This window comes from Phyllobates terribilis, unplaced genomic scaffold (assembly GCF_046119375.1).
Source record: "Phyllobates terribilis strain yellow unplaced genomic scaffold, ASM4611937v1 Scaffold_3__8_contigs__length_932513732, whole genome shotgun sequence".
Lineage (NCBI taxonomy): Eukaryota > Metazoa > Chordata > Amphibia > Anura > Dendrobatidae > Phyllobates > Phyllobates terribilis.
The window spans coordinates 177158322-177170511 of NW_027362763.1; the positions used below are offsets into that span (position 1 = coordinate 177158322).

The following is a 12190-nucleotide window of genomic DNA, read 5'->3' on the forward strand; positions in this document are numbered from 1 at the left end:
ACCATGCCTGGCCCATGTGCTTAACTTCGTGGTTCAGCGGTACCTCAAAACCTACCTGGATCTTTTGGATCTGCTTGTCAAAGTGCGCCACCTGTGTGCCCATTTTAGAAAGTAAGCTACAGCTTTTGCCGCTCTTGCCGTGCTTCAGCAGCATTAGCAGCTTCCGGCTCACTGACTGGTGTGTGATGTCCCCACGCTGGGTACTCTATATTGAAGATGTTGGGAGGGATTTGTGATCAGAAGAGGGCAGTTGTTGACTACCTGCATCAACAAGGCCGTCGGTATTCAGGTCAGATTCCACACATTAAACCTCAGTAGTGGACATGTATGTCAGACATCTGTGCCATCCTCCAAAACTTTGAGCACTCCATCAAGATGGTAAGCGGCGATGACGCCATAATTAGCGTCACCATTCCGCTTCTCTGTCTTCTGAAACACACATTAAAGAGGATGCACTGCAGGTGGAGCATGATGAGATGGAGCAAGGAACCATCAGGGTGATTACACACAGCCCAGCCTCATCTCATCCCAACATGGTGTGGGTGACAATGAGGGAAAGGATGAGGAGGAGGAACAGGAGCTAGTTTCCTGCACTGAGGACCATAGTACCTGCACAACTGCCATACCGTCTGTTCAGTGTGGATGGCCTGAGGACAGGGAGAAGGAGGAAGAGAAGGAGAGCTTGGTCAGTTGTCCTGATATGATCTGCAACATAAACTAAGGAAAGATAGGGGAAAGCTGTCCCTAGAGTAAGACTAAGCTGAATCCCTACGATGTAGCGGGCAGCCTGTTGCTTGTGAACAGATCCGCCTTAGTCCTCGGCTAGTCTGAGCGAAGACCTATAGAGTTAAGGGAGGGGTCCCTAAAAGAACTAAGGACTGGGACAAAAATGGGACACCTACCAAACAGAAGTAGATGCAGAGCACAAAAGACAAACACACAAAACGTAATAGAGGTCCCAGAGGACCAAGCGAACTAGACAGAGATAGGCACCGAAGCACCTGGCTAGAGAGACAGTCAAACAACACTGAAGTCCAGCAAATCCAGAAGGGCGGAGCTGGAATAAATAGGCAGATGGTCACGTGACCGCAAAACACAAGATAGCAAAAACAGGAGGGTACTAACAGTCCTCTTGGTGAGGACATGGAAGTCTTGCCTCTTTGCAGTCTGTCACACATGACTGTATTTATGTTACGCTGCCTTTCCCGTGACCCTCGCGTTGTCCAAATTTTGGGTGACAGTAATTACTGGTTGGTGACGCTTCTAGACCCACGCTACAAGGATAACTTTATGTCTCTTATTCCTTTGCTGGACAGGCCTAATAAAATGGGGCAGTATGAGAAGGCCCTTGTTGTGGAATTAGTGAAAAAATTCCCATCTGAAAACGCTGGCGGCAGAGGTCACAGTTCGTTGGACAACTATGGAGTACAGGCGAGAGAGCCACAAATGCAATCTAGAAGAGGCAGGGGAACAGTTCTGGGACAGTTTTCTCAGACCCTCCCATCGCACAGGCCCTGAGGCCGGGGGTACTCCCACAAGGAGTGCAAAGTTTCGAAAGATGGTGAGGGAGTACTTTGCCGACCTTACCAACGTCCTCCATGATTCTACTGTGCCTTATAATTATTGGGTATCCAAGCTGGACACGTGGCATGAACTGGCTCTGAACGCCTTGGAAATCCTGGCCTGCCCTGCCACTAGCGTTCTGTCAGAGCGGGTTTTTAGTGCCGCCGGTAGAATTATAACCGATAGGCACATTCGCCTGTCAACTGAAAATGCTGACAGGCTGACTCTTATAAAAATGAACAAGGGCTGGATTAGGCAAGACTTCTCAACACCACCGAATGATAGCAGCGTAACATAAACTCAAATACAGTGTCTTTTTTTTGGGGAGGTCTAACTCTTTTCCCATTCACCTCTGTCTTCACACCCAGACATGGGTATACACTTCCTGATTTTGTCTATTTGCTCTTGTCCTTCTCCGCATCCTCATTCTCCACCACCATATCACCACCATTATTATTATTATTATTATTATTACCATATCAATATATCTACATCTCTTGCAAGGGACATTGAAGTTTCTCCAAATTTTTGGCAGCTGTTGCTTCACTGCATAGGCAAACACTATGGGATACCCAGTTCCTAATAATGGGAACATTGTTTTTAGGAGGCTCCCTGACTTCTACATCTCTTGCAAGGGGCATTGAAGTGCTTCCACATTTTTGGCAGCCCTTGCAGTCTCTGCATAGGCAATAACAGTATAGGACACCCACTTGTTAATAATGGGAACAACAAAGCATAGCCGACTGCTGGCCCTTTAAGTATAGTAAGGGCCGCATTATGGCCCTATAAAAATAGGCCTTGTGACTTTCAGAGTCCATCCATCATAAATGAAACAGGATGTGTCTGATGATGTGTCACACACCACATGGTCAGATAAGGTTGTAAAATGTTAAAATGACATTTCCTGGTGAATGCATTTATCTTGGTTGAAAGCAATGCAAAAGTGCAAAAACCCATCAAAAACACTATGTGTGAACATAGCCCAAGGTGTGGAGGAGCATTTTTGTTTTTGGTTATTTATTTTGCCTTATATACAAGTCATTACCCTGGAAAGGATGTTCTTTAACATATTTCCCAGGAAAATCCATTTTGGTTTAGTTTTGGTAGGTTTTATTGTGAGTCCGTAAAAGTGACGTAATACCTCTGACAACGTTGTTGACAGTAGTGACCTGGGAGTCAGAAATGCTTCCAGGGGTCTTCCCCATGCTGTCCCCATGTCATTTGAGCACTGTTCCCATCGATTTGGGCAATTTTTAGGCCCTCTGCAGACCACCGGGGGGAGCCGCTGGAAAAATGCTCGAGTTTCCCATAGACTTACATTGGGCTCGTTACTCGGACAGAGCACTCGAGCATTCCAATTTGCTCGACTCGAGCAATGAGTACCCGAGCATTTTAGTGCTCGCTCATCACTAGTTTTAACGAATATGCAAATTTCTGCAAAGCCATTTCTTTCAGATTTCACTGATACCAATCTGTACTTAGCAAATAACATTAGTAACCTCATACTTAAGATTACTGTTCCTGAAAGATAATTGCATTGTAGAATTATTAAGTGTATGCCATTTGTACATGAATAACTCAACTATTGTGCAATTTGCTCTTTTCTTCCTCTTTACCAGATACCTCTGTCACACACTTACTCCATTTTAAAATGATTCATTTAATCATGATTTGACTTGCACTTTAATTATCGTCTTATGTTTGCTAATCCTGTTCAAACCTAATAAAAACTGGAAGCCAAGATATGTATCTACCTGCCCTGTATTAGTCACAATGAGTTTATTGTTACTTTGAAGGTCTTTTATTTAATCTGTCTACAACCAAGATTTTCTGTTACAGGATATACACACTGTATAGAGTTAAAGCCCGACAGAACCAAGCGGGTGGATCCTGAATCAGACAAATGCAAATCAGTCATGAAATATAATCGCATTTTCACAGTTCTGTCCTTGGAATAATGATATGTAGAGAAGACAAGGTATGACAAAGTATTCTAAAATGTAAAGATTACTGTTTTTCATTTTTTTTAACAAAAACTGAACTTACAATACCACTACTAAGAAACTATAAATAATAATAATGTTCTCGAAAATCATTAAATGTTAATTAGGTTGTAACTAAAAATACGGTTTAGTGTAGACTTCAATTAATAATTTTGATGCTCTGCTGCTTTTTGGCTAGAACCAAGGAGGAGGGTTCACATTGCGTTTTTAAGGCTACATTCCCACGATGAGCTTTTGGTGATTTTTTTGACGTTTCAGATTTTTGCAGCATTTCTGAACCTATTATGTAAATTAAGTAACTTGCATTCATTGCGTTTTTGTACATGTGTTTTTATTGAGTTTTTGACTGCATTTTTTTCTCTTTTTGGTGTGTCCTATTTTAAATAAAGCTGCTTAGTTCTTGATACTTACTGGTATTTGGCTTTGACAAAACTTTATTGACACAGTCATGTGTAAATTACATGTGTTTTTGATGTGTTTCCGCTGCGTAAATGCGCTAAAAACACATGTGCAATTTTTTTTTACCTGCGGATTTTCCACATCTAATGCAAGTCTATGGGAAAACTCAGTGTATCTGCAAGAGAAATTGACATGTTGCAGATTTGAAACACGCTGCATTGAAAAGAAGCACAGTGGGCAGGAGATTTTGATAAATCCCATCCACTTTGTTGAAACTGTTAGACGCTGCGTTTTAGACGCAGAAAAAAATACACGGCGTCAAAAAGTTACCAAAAGTTCCTCGTGGGCCAACTCTTCATTCTATGAGGATATGTCGCAAATAAAAAAAAAAAAAAAACAATTAAAAAGGTACAGTGTGTGATCAGAAGAGTATAAATGGGCACATATTAGAATTTCTTGTGTGTATTACTGAAAGAATTATATGATATATGGTGGTAACTAGACAAGCAATGTTATTTATATGTGACTATCCAATACTGAGACTACAGGGATGTACCGTATTTTTCGGACCATAAGACGCACTTTTTTCCCCCCAAATTTGGGAGGAAAATGGGGGGTGCATCTTATGTCTGAACTTAAGCTTACCAGATAGTTTCGGTGGTGGTGGAGCAGGATTGCAGGGTCTTCTGTTCCCCCCAGGAACCCGGCGGCAGCAGCAGAGGAGGTGCTGCGGGCTGGTGTCTGGCTGTCGGCTGTGAGGAAGTGAGGCAGAGAGCGAGCGCTGCTTTCCGTTGGCTGTGGCCATCTTCCTGAAGCTGTGATTTACAGAAAAATGTCCGCCGGAGCCGGCGCATGAGCAGACTGGAATTTCAGCGGCCATTTTCCTGTAGATCACGGCTTCAGGAAGATGGTTCGGCCACCGGAAAGCATTGCTCTGCCAGCCACTCTGCCTCTCTGCCAGCCTCACAGCCAAGTGCTCTGCCAGCCTCACAGCCAAGCAGCAAGTGCATCACCTCACCTCTTCTACTGCAGCCGCCGGGTTCCTGAGTGAGAGAAGGAATGGAGGGCCCTGCAATCCTGCTCCACCACCACCGCAACTCTCCGCTGCTGGAACAACGCCTTCTCGCACCCAGAGTCCGCAGCATTCCACCACTTCCGCTGGCTTCCTGAAGGACCCTGCCTCCTGTGACCCCCGCTCCACCGCCCCCCAGGTAAGATACCGTACCTATTCAGACTACAATATGGACCCCCATATTATAAAAAAAATGTTTTTCCTATTTTCCACCCCAAAATTTGGGGTGCGTCTTATGGTCCGGTGCGTCCGGTTATAGTCCGAAAAATACGGTAAATAATACATTGCATATAATTATCTGGGATCGATGTATAACACATTATTGAGCATCATATAGTTGGTTGACAAAGAAGTAGGGGTGCCATTTGCTCTTGAATTAGGATGACAACCTCCGTGGCTAGGTAGTACCATGTTTTTAGGAGTAATTGGGTATATTTTCAACCATATCCTGTTCTGTGCCCATTTTGTCCAAAGCTAATTATTTATCGGACATATCCAGTTATTTGAGTGATTTTTGTATTAATATTGCATATAGATTATTTTGTTTGTTTGGGATTTTTAAAAATATTATTATAATAAAATTTGGGTATTTGAGCATTTTTTATTAGCTGATCAATTAATTATCTTCTTGGTCTCATAAAAACATTGTAAGCCATGATTGTACTGTTTGTTCGTTTTTTCCTTTAACCTGTGTTGGTTATTAAAACATTTTAAAACCATAATAAGACATTAATTGTAGCTTTCACACTTTTCATCAAAAATAATTTTTAAGGCCAGTCTCATACAGGTCTAATACTGGTGCGTCTTTGCTCCTGCTTTTTGGATGATGGGACTGTGGATCATTAGTTCATAATATGAATGCAAAACTGTAATTATTTTACACTTGAAATCAAGAGTGATAATTAAAAGAGGTTGTCCACCTTTGGTGGCACTTTTTTTTTTTTTTTTACTTAAATGCATGTATTTGAGGCTAAAAATCATTTTTGAAATTTAGTTTCCTTTAAACATTTTGCTCTGTTTGGCTTTTTGTTTGGCCACATTCACATGTTCAGTATTTGGTCAGTATTTTTACCTCAGTATTTGTAAGCCAAAACCAGGAGTGGGTGAAAAATGGTGGTGACGTGTTTCTATTACACTTTTCCTTTGATTGTTCCACTCCCGGTTTTGGCTTACAAATACTGAGGTAAAATATTGACCAAATACTGAACATGTGAACATGGCCTGTCCCTGCACATTCAATTTTGATGTGGTCTGTGCTCAAAAACCAACTGAGAGAAGCTCCGAAAAAGACAGTAAAGAGTTACAAGCTCCCTGGCAGATAGTCATAGCAGGCTGACTGACAGTTTCTCAGTTAACTCATTTTGCAGCCAGTAGTAGAAAGTGCAAAACAGAGAGTGGTGAAAGAAAATCATGCACAATTTTTAACCCTCCGTCACATATAATATCGGGTCTAACGAGTTCACATACAATGTGACTGTCAGGCGCAGGCTAGAAAAATACCTATATCATCTAATGTTTGCAATTTCAGTTCTCTAAAAGTGATCAGTAACCTTCATAGGGATGTAATAAAAGAGACTACACATAATCAGGTGCAAAAAAAAAACATTTACTTAACATAAAACTAATAACTCTGAAATACAAACATTTCAAAACTCCCGCCAAATAGTCCCCAGTTCGACTCTGTCAAAAAACTCTACAAAGAAAATTTATGGAAACAAACTTAATTTTAAGGTACCTTAAGTACTATTAAACACATATTCAATCAGAATTAGATCCTTAAGTTTCCCCAGAAAAATTACACTTGCAGAGCAAAGAGCAAGAATTACACATCATTTTTGCATGTGTCAGGCAGATTGCATTATGACATTTGTGACATTCATAATTAGAAAGCTTTCTGATTCCGCTTCCCGTGGTGCAGGTGGTGCATCTCCTTCTTTTGGGAGGTGGTGCAGGTGGTGAATTTTCACTATCATCTTCTGGGCGGAATCTTTTGAGCTGAACTTGAAGGCGAGAGGGGATACCGATTGTTTTCATACTTCTCCTGCGTAGCTCTCCAAGCACTAGTTCATGGGCCAATTTTTTCAGATAGAATCGTCTACGGAGTGGTTCAAGCTTGTTTTCAAGGTAAATGACTTGTGAATTTATACCACCCAAATTCAACATAGCAAAACATATGACCATTGGCCAGCGTTTGGTGTTTCTGCTGACGTTGAAAGTTGAGCACATCTGATCAGCTGTATCAACACCCCCTTTGGTTGCATTATAAAACGTAATTATCTCCGGGTTTTTTTGTGCCTCAGTCCCAGGATCGATGGCATCATCATCATGAAGTGTTGATAGAAGAAGTACAATTTTTTTTGCTCGTGGTACATGGGAAACCAAAACCTTTCCATTATGGAATGCTAACATACTGCTGTACTGTTGTCTCCCTTTCACACTTACAAACTGTGTAGGCAATTCTTTTTTATTTTTTCTTACAGTTCCGACATATGAAAGCTTCTGCATTTTCAGATAATCAATCAGATCACAATTTGAAAACCAATTGTCAGCTGTTATATTGCGACCCGATCCAAATAAGGGCTCAGCCAGTCTTTTTACAACATCACTGGGTTTGTTGCTGACACATTAAGGACCTTCTGGTTGTTTTCCTGCATAAACTTCCAGGTTGTAAGTGTAGGTCTTACTGGCATCAACAAGGGCATACATTTTTATTCCATATTTGTTAGGCTTTGATGGAATATATTGACGAAAGGCACATTTACCACGAAAACCAAGGAGCATTTCGTCAATAGTGAGATTCTCCCCAGGGCAATAGCTTTTTTTACAGTTTTCAACAAATTTTTGGAATATATCACGAATTGGAGCAAGTCGGTCATGTGTTTTACGTTTGGTTCGGGTAGTTCTGTCGTCAAACCGAAGGCAACGAATTAGAAACTTGAATCTGTTTATGGACATAACAAGGCCAAATTTTTCAACTCTATCCCCATCTTTACTCCAAAGTTCCTCCAAACTTTGTCTATTTGCCCTATAAGCTCCTGCAAGGTATAATAATCCAAAAAAAGCACGCAGTTCTATTTCATCTGTGGCCTTGATGGTTCTGTTGCAGATGAACTTGTCCTTTATAATGTCTATATATTGGTAGGTATATGTGACAATAGAGTCCAGAATGTCATCTGTGAATAAACTATTCCAGCATTCAACTGCAGTTTTTGCATTACTTGCATTTCCTATAACTGCAGGAAGGCGAGTAATAATGTTTTGAGGTTCCATACGTTTTTTCTGGAGTGGCTTCTTGTTCCATTGTTTTTTTTTATCTTTTCCCATATAATAAGATTCTACATCTTCATCCTCATCACTGTCACCATCTTGCTCTGTTTCAGAATCCACTTCACATACAGTGCCTACAAGTAGTATTCAACCCCCTGCAGATTTAGCTGGTTTGATAAGATGCAAATAAGTTAGAGCCTTCAAACTGCAAACGAGAGTAGTTTTTATGAACAGAAGCATAAATCTTACAAACCAAAAAGTTATGTTGCTCAGCTGAATTTTATTAAATTTTAAACATAAAAGTGTGGGTCAATTATTATACAACCCCTATGTTTAATATTTTGTGGAATAACCCTTGTTTGCAATTACAGCTAATAATCGTCTTTTATAAGACCTGATCAGGCCGGCACAGGTCTGTGGAGTTATCTTGGCCCACTCCTCCATGCAGATCTTCTCCAAGTTATCTAGGTTCTTTGGGTGTCTCATGTGGACTTTATTCTTGAGCTCCTTCCACAAGTTTTCAATTGGTTTAAGGTCAGGAGACTGACTAGGCCATTCCAACACCTTGACTTTTTCCCTCTTGAACCAGGCCTTGGTTTTCTTGGCTGTGTGCTTTGGGTCATTGTCTTGTTGGAAGATGAAATTACGACCCATCTTAAGATCCTTGATGGAGGAGCAGAGGTTCTTGGCCAAAATCTCCAGGTAGGCCGTGCTATCCATCTTCCCATGGATGCGGACCAGATGGCCAGGCCCCTTGGCTGAGAAACAGCCCCACAGCATGATGCTGCCACCACCATGCTTGACTGTAGGGATGGTATTCTTGGGGTCGTATGCAGTGCCATCCAGTCTCCAAACGTCACGTGTGTGGTTGGCATCAAAGATCTCGATCTTGGTCTCATCAGACCATATAACCTTGAACTAGTCTGTCTCAGAGTCCTCCAAGTGATCATGAGCAAACTGTAGACGAGCCTTGACATGACGCTTTGAAAGTAAAGGTACCATACAGGCTCGTCTGGAACGGAGACCATTGCGGTGGAGTATGTTACTTATGGTATTGACTGAAACCAATGTCCCCACTGCCATGAGATCTTCCCGGAGCTCCTTCCTTGTTGTCCTTGGGTTAGCCTTGACTCTTCGGACAAGCCTGGCCTCGGCACGGGAGGACACTTTCAAAGGCTGTCCAGGCCGTGGAAGGCTAACAGTAGTTCCATAAGCCTTCCACTTACGGATGATGCTCCCAACAGTGGAGACAGGTAGGCCCAACTCCTTGGAAAGGGTTTTGTACCCCTTGCCAGCCTTGTGACCCTCCACGATCTTGTCTCTGATGGCCTTGGAATGCTCCTTTGTCTTTCCCATGTTGACCATGTCTGAGTGTTGTTCACAAGTTCGGGGAGGGTCTTAAATAGTCAGAAAAGGCTGGCAAAAGAGATCTTTAATCCACACATGTGAAGCTCATTATTCTTGGTGCCTGAACTACTTCTTAATACTTTAGGGGGACCAAACAGAATTCTTGTGGTTTGAGGGGTTGAATAATAAATGACACTCTGAATTAACTTTTAACGTTTTAAAAAAAAAAAAAAAAAAAAATTTGCTGCAGTGCATTTCCCACTTCCAGGCTGATCTACAGTACAAATGTCACAATGCCAAGTTAATTCCGCATGTGTCAACCAGCTAAATCTGCAGGGGGTTGAATACTACTTGTAGGCACTGTACTTCCACCTCATCATGAGAATCAATCTCACTTTCCTCTCCTAAATCCTCATTCAGTGTGGGGTCTGCATCATCTAACAGCATGTTTGTTACTTCCTCAACATCATGGTTTTTTGATAAATTGTACATTTTCCTCTCCATTTCAGCAGATAATCTGAAGCAAGAGAAGGAATATGTGTTAGGGAACTACTGTATATGCCTGAGCAGCACACTTTCTTTTTAATCTGCCTTATTTCTATGAAATATCCTCACACTTTGTGCTATACATTCATAAAACAAGCTAAATAAACAATTGTGATGAATAAAAACATAAAATACCAAACTTATTGAGTGTGACGTGTTCACATACAATGAGCCTGAGAGATTAGCACAGTTATATCTGTCCTCCTGAAGCTCTGCAATCCAACTGTGGTATGAGGTTTCACAGAGCTGCTAGAGACAGGAGACTACCTGGAGGGAGGGGATTTCCTCACAATCTGGTGAGGAAGGAGAAATGAAAGTAAAAGAGATGTGCCTGTCAGGCCTATTGTATGTGACACAGGGTTAATAAAACCAATTTCAAAAATTACTTTTTAGCCCAAACTACATGCATTTAAGTAAAATAAAATTGTCCTGAAAGGTAAACAAATCATTTTAGCCCAAGGAAATCACTTCAGTAAAAGTTTATTTTTTGGGGAATTTTTTTTGAGTTCTCTTTTTCCTGAAGAGTTTCCTGATGCAGTTTGGCAAATTTTGAAATAGTTTTTTCCTGAAGCATTCTGATTTGAAAGTGGATAGTTTGGAGGGGATTCCAACTGGCAGTCATTAAAGCAAAAGGTGGCTACTTTGAAGAACCTAGAATATAAGACATATTTTCAGTTGTTTCACACTTTTTTGTTAACTATATAATTCCACATGTGTTAATTCATAGTTTTGATGCCTTCAGTGTGAATGTACAATTTTCATAGTCATGAAAATACAGAAAAATGTTAAAATGAGAAGGTGTGTCCAAACTTTTGGTCTGTACTGTAGATACAAAGATAGCCCAAGAGATAAGCAGGAGCAGAGGAGATGGACAAAGCTAAAGATATCTAGGAAGCGAAGGTCACCAAGAGAGCTCAGGACACTGACTATGAACAAACACACCGAGAAAGAAGAGAATCCACCAGAACCACCTACTGGACCACAAGCAGACACAGATCCTCAAAGGTATCAAACTTTACTTCTTTGTCTTCCCTATTTACACCCTAACCCTTTCTTATACCTCTAACCCTCTTTGTGTTATATCCCTGTGTCCCCTTAGTAATAGGTACAGCCAGTATTGTCAGGTGGGGGGGAGGCTGCTTTGTGTTGTGTGTTTGTGTGTCTTTATAAGTGACCAGGTAAAGATATTTTTATGGGTGTTTTCCTGTATTGCAACTGTGAATAAATTAGTATATGAATTTCATATTGATTAGTATATGTACTGACGCACTAATATTACACTGTTTTATTGTGATTTAAGCATAGTCTTGTTATAGTCAATAAACTTGTTATATTTTACCATAACAAAGTGTCATCTAATTAGTGCGCGCATGTGCAAAGTAACACATATATTTTAGTACAAGGAAAAAGGTGGGAACTAGACAACCCTCAGGAACCAGAATAAAAAGAGAATACAGTATTAGAATATTAATCTCTGATATCACACCCTTTTTTACAGCAGGTCAGTTTTTTGCAGCATTAAAAAGAAGCACAGTGGGCATGGGATTTCTATAAATCCCATTCGCTTTGTTAGAACTGTAAGACGCTGTGTTTTTGACTCAGTAAAAATGTGCAGCGTCAAAAACGTGATGAAAGCTCATCGTGGGAACGTAGCCCAACTCTGTTTCCAGTACATGCCACAGAGTGTGGCAAACAATGTACAGATGTTACAAACTTGATGATCGCCGAGCTCCAGTAATATAGCATGCATCAGTGTCGTACACTATTTGCATAGTTTGGCTGCTCTCATTCACTGTGAATAAGCATAACTCTATGCAATTGGTGTAAGAGCCCTATGCTATTCCTCTACTACTTCAAATTGTCGGATGCTAAATCTGTATTATAGACATGAAAAAAATTAATGGTGTCCTTCATTCTTAAACGGGTTGTCAGGTCCAAACTGATAAATCTGCAGTGACTCTGTGACTGCAGGCATATGAATCCCCCCAGTGCA

The 12190-nt window shown here is 41.0% G+C and overlaps 1 protein-coding gene across 2 annotated transcripts in view; it reads left to right on the forward strand.

Annotated features, from left to right (window-relative positions):
- The first annotated feature begins 3320 nt into the window (after positions 1-3320).
- Positions 3321-12190, forward strand: part of LOC141258969 (alpha-1,4-N-acetylglucosaminyltransferase-like) — a 194245-nt gene continuing 185375 nt past the window's right edge. Inside the window, exons 1-3 of one of the 2 annotated variants that reach the window (XM_073674301.1) lie at positions 3321-3541; positions 4998-5176; positions 11026-11202. The gene's annotated coding sequence lies outside the window, so the exon portion shown is untranslated. The remainder of the gene's footprint in view (positions 3542-4997; positions 5177-11025; positions 11203-12190) is intronic. The other variant, XM_073674300.1, reaches the window with a different exon arrangement.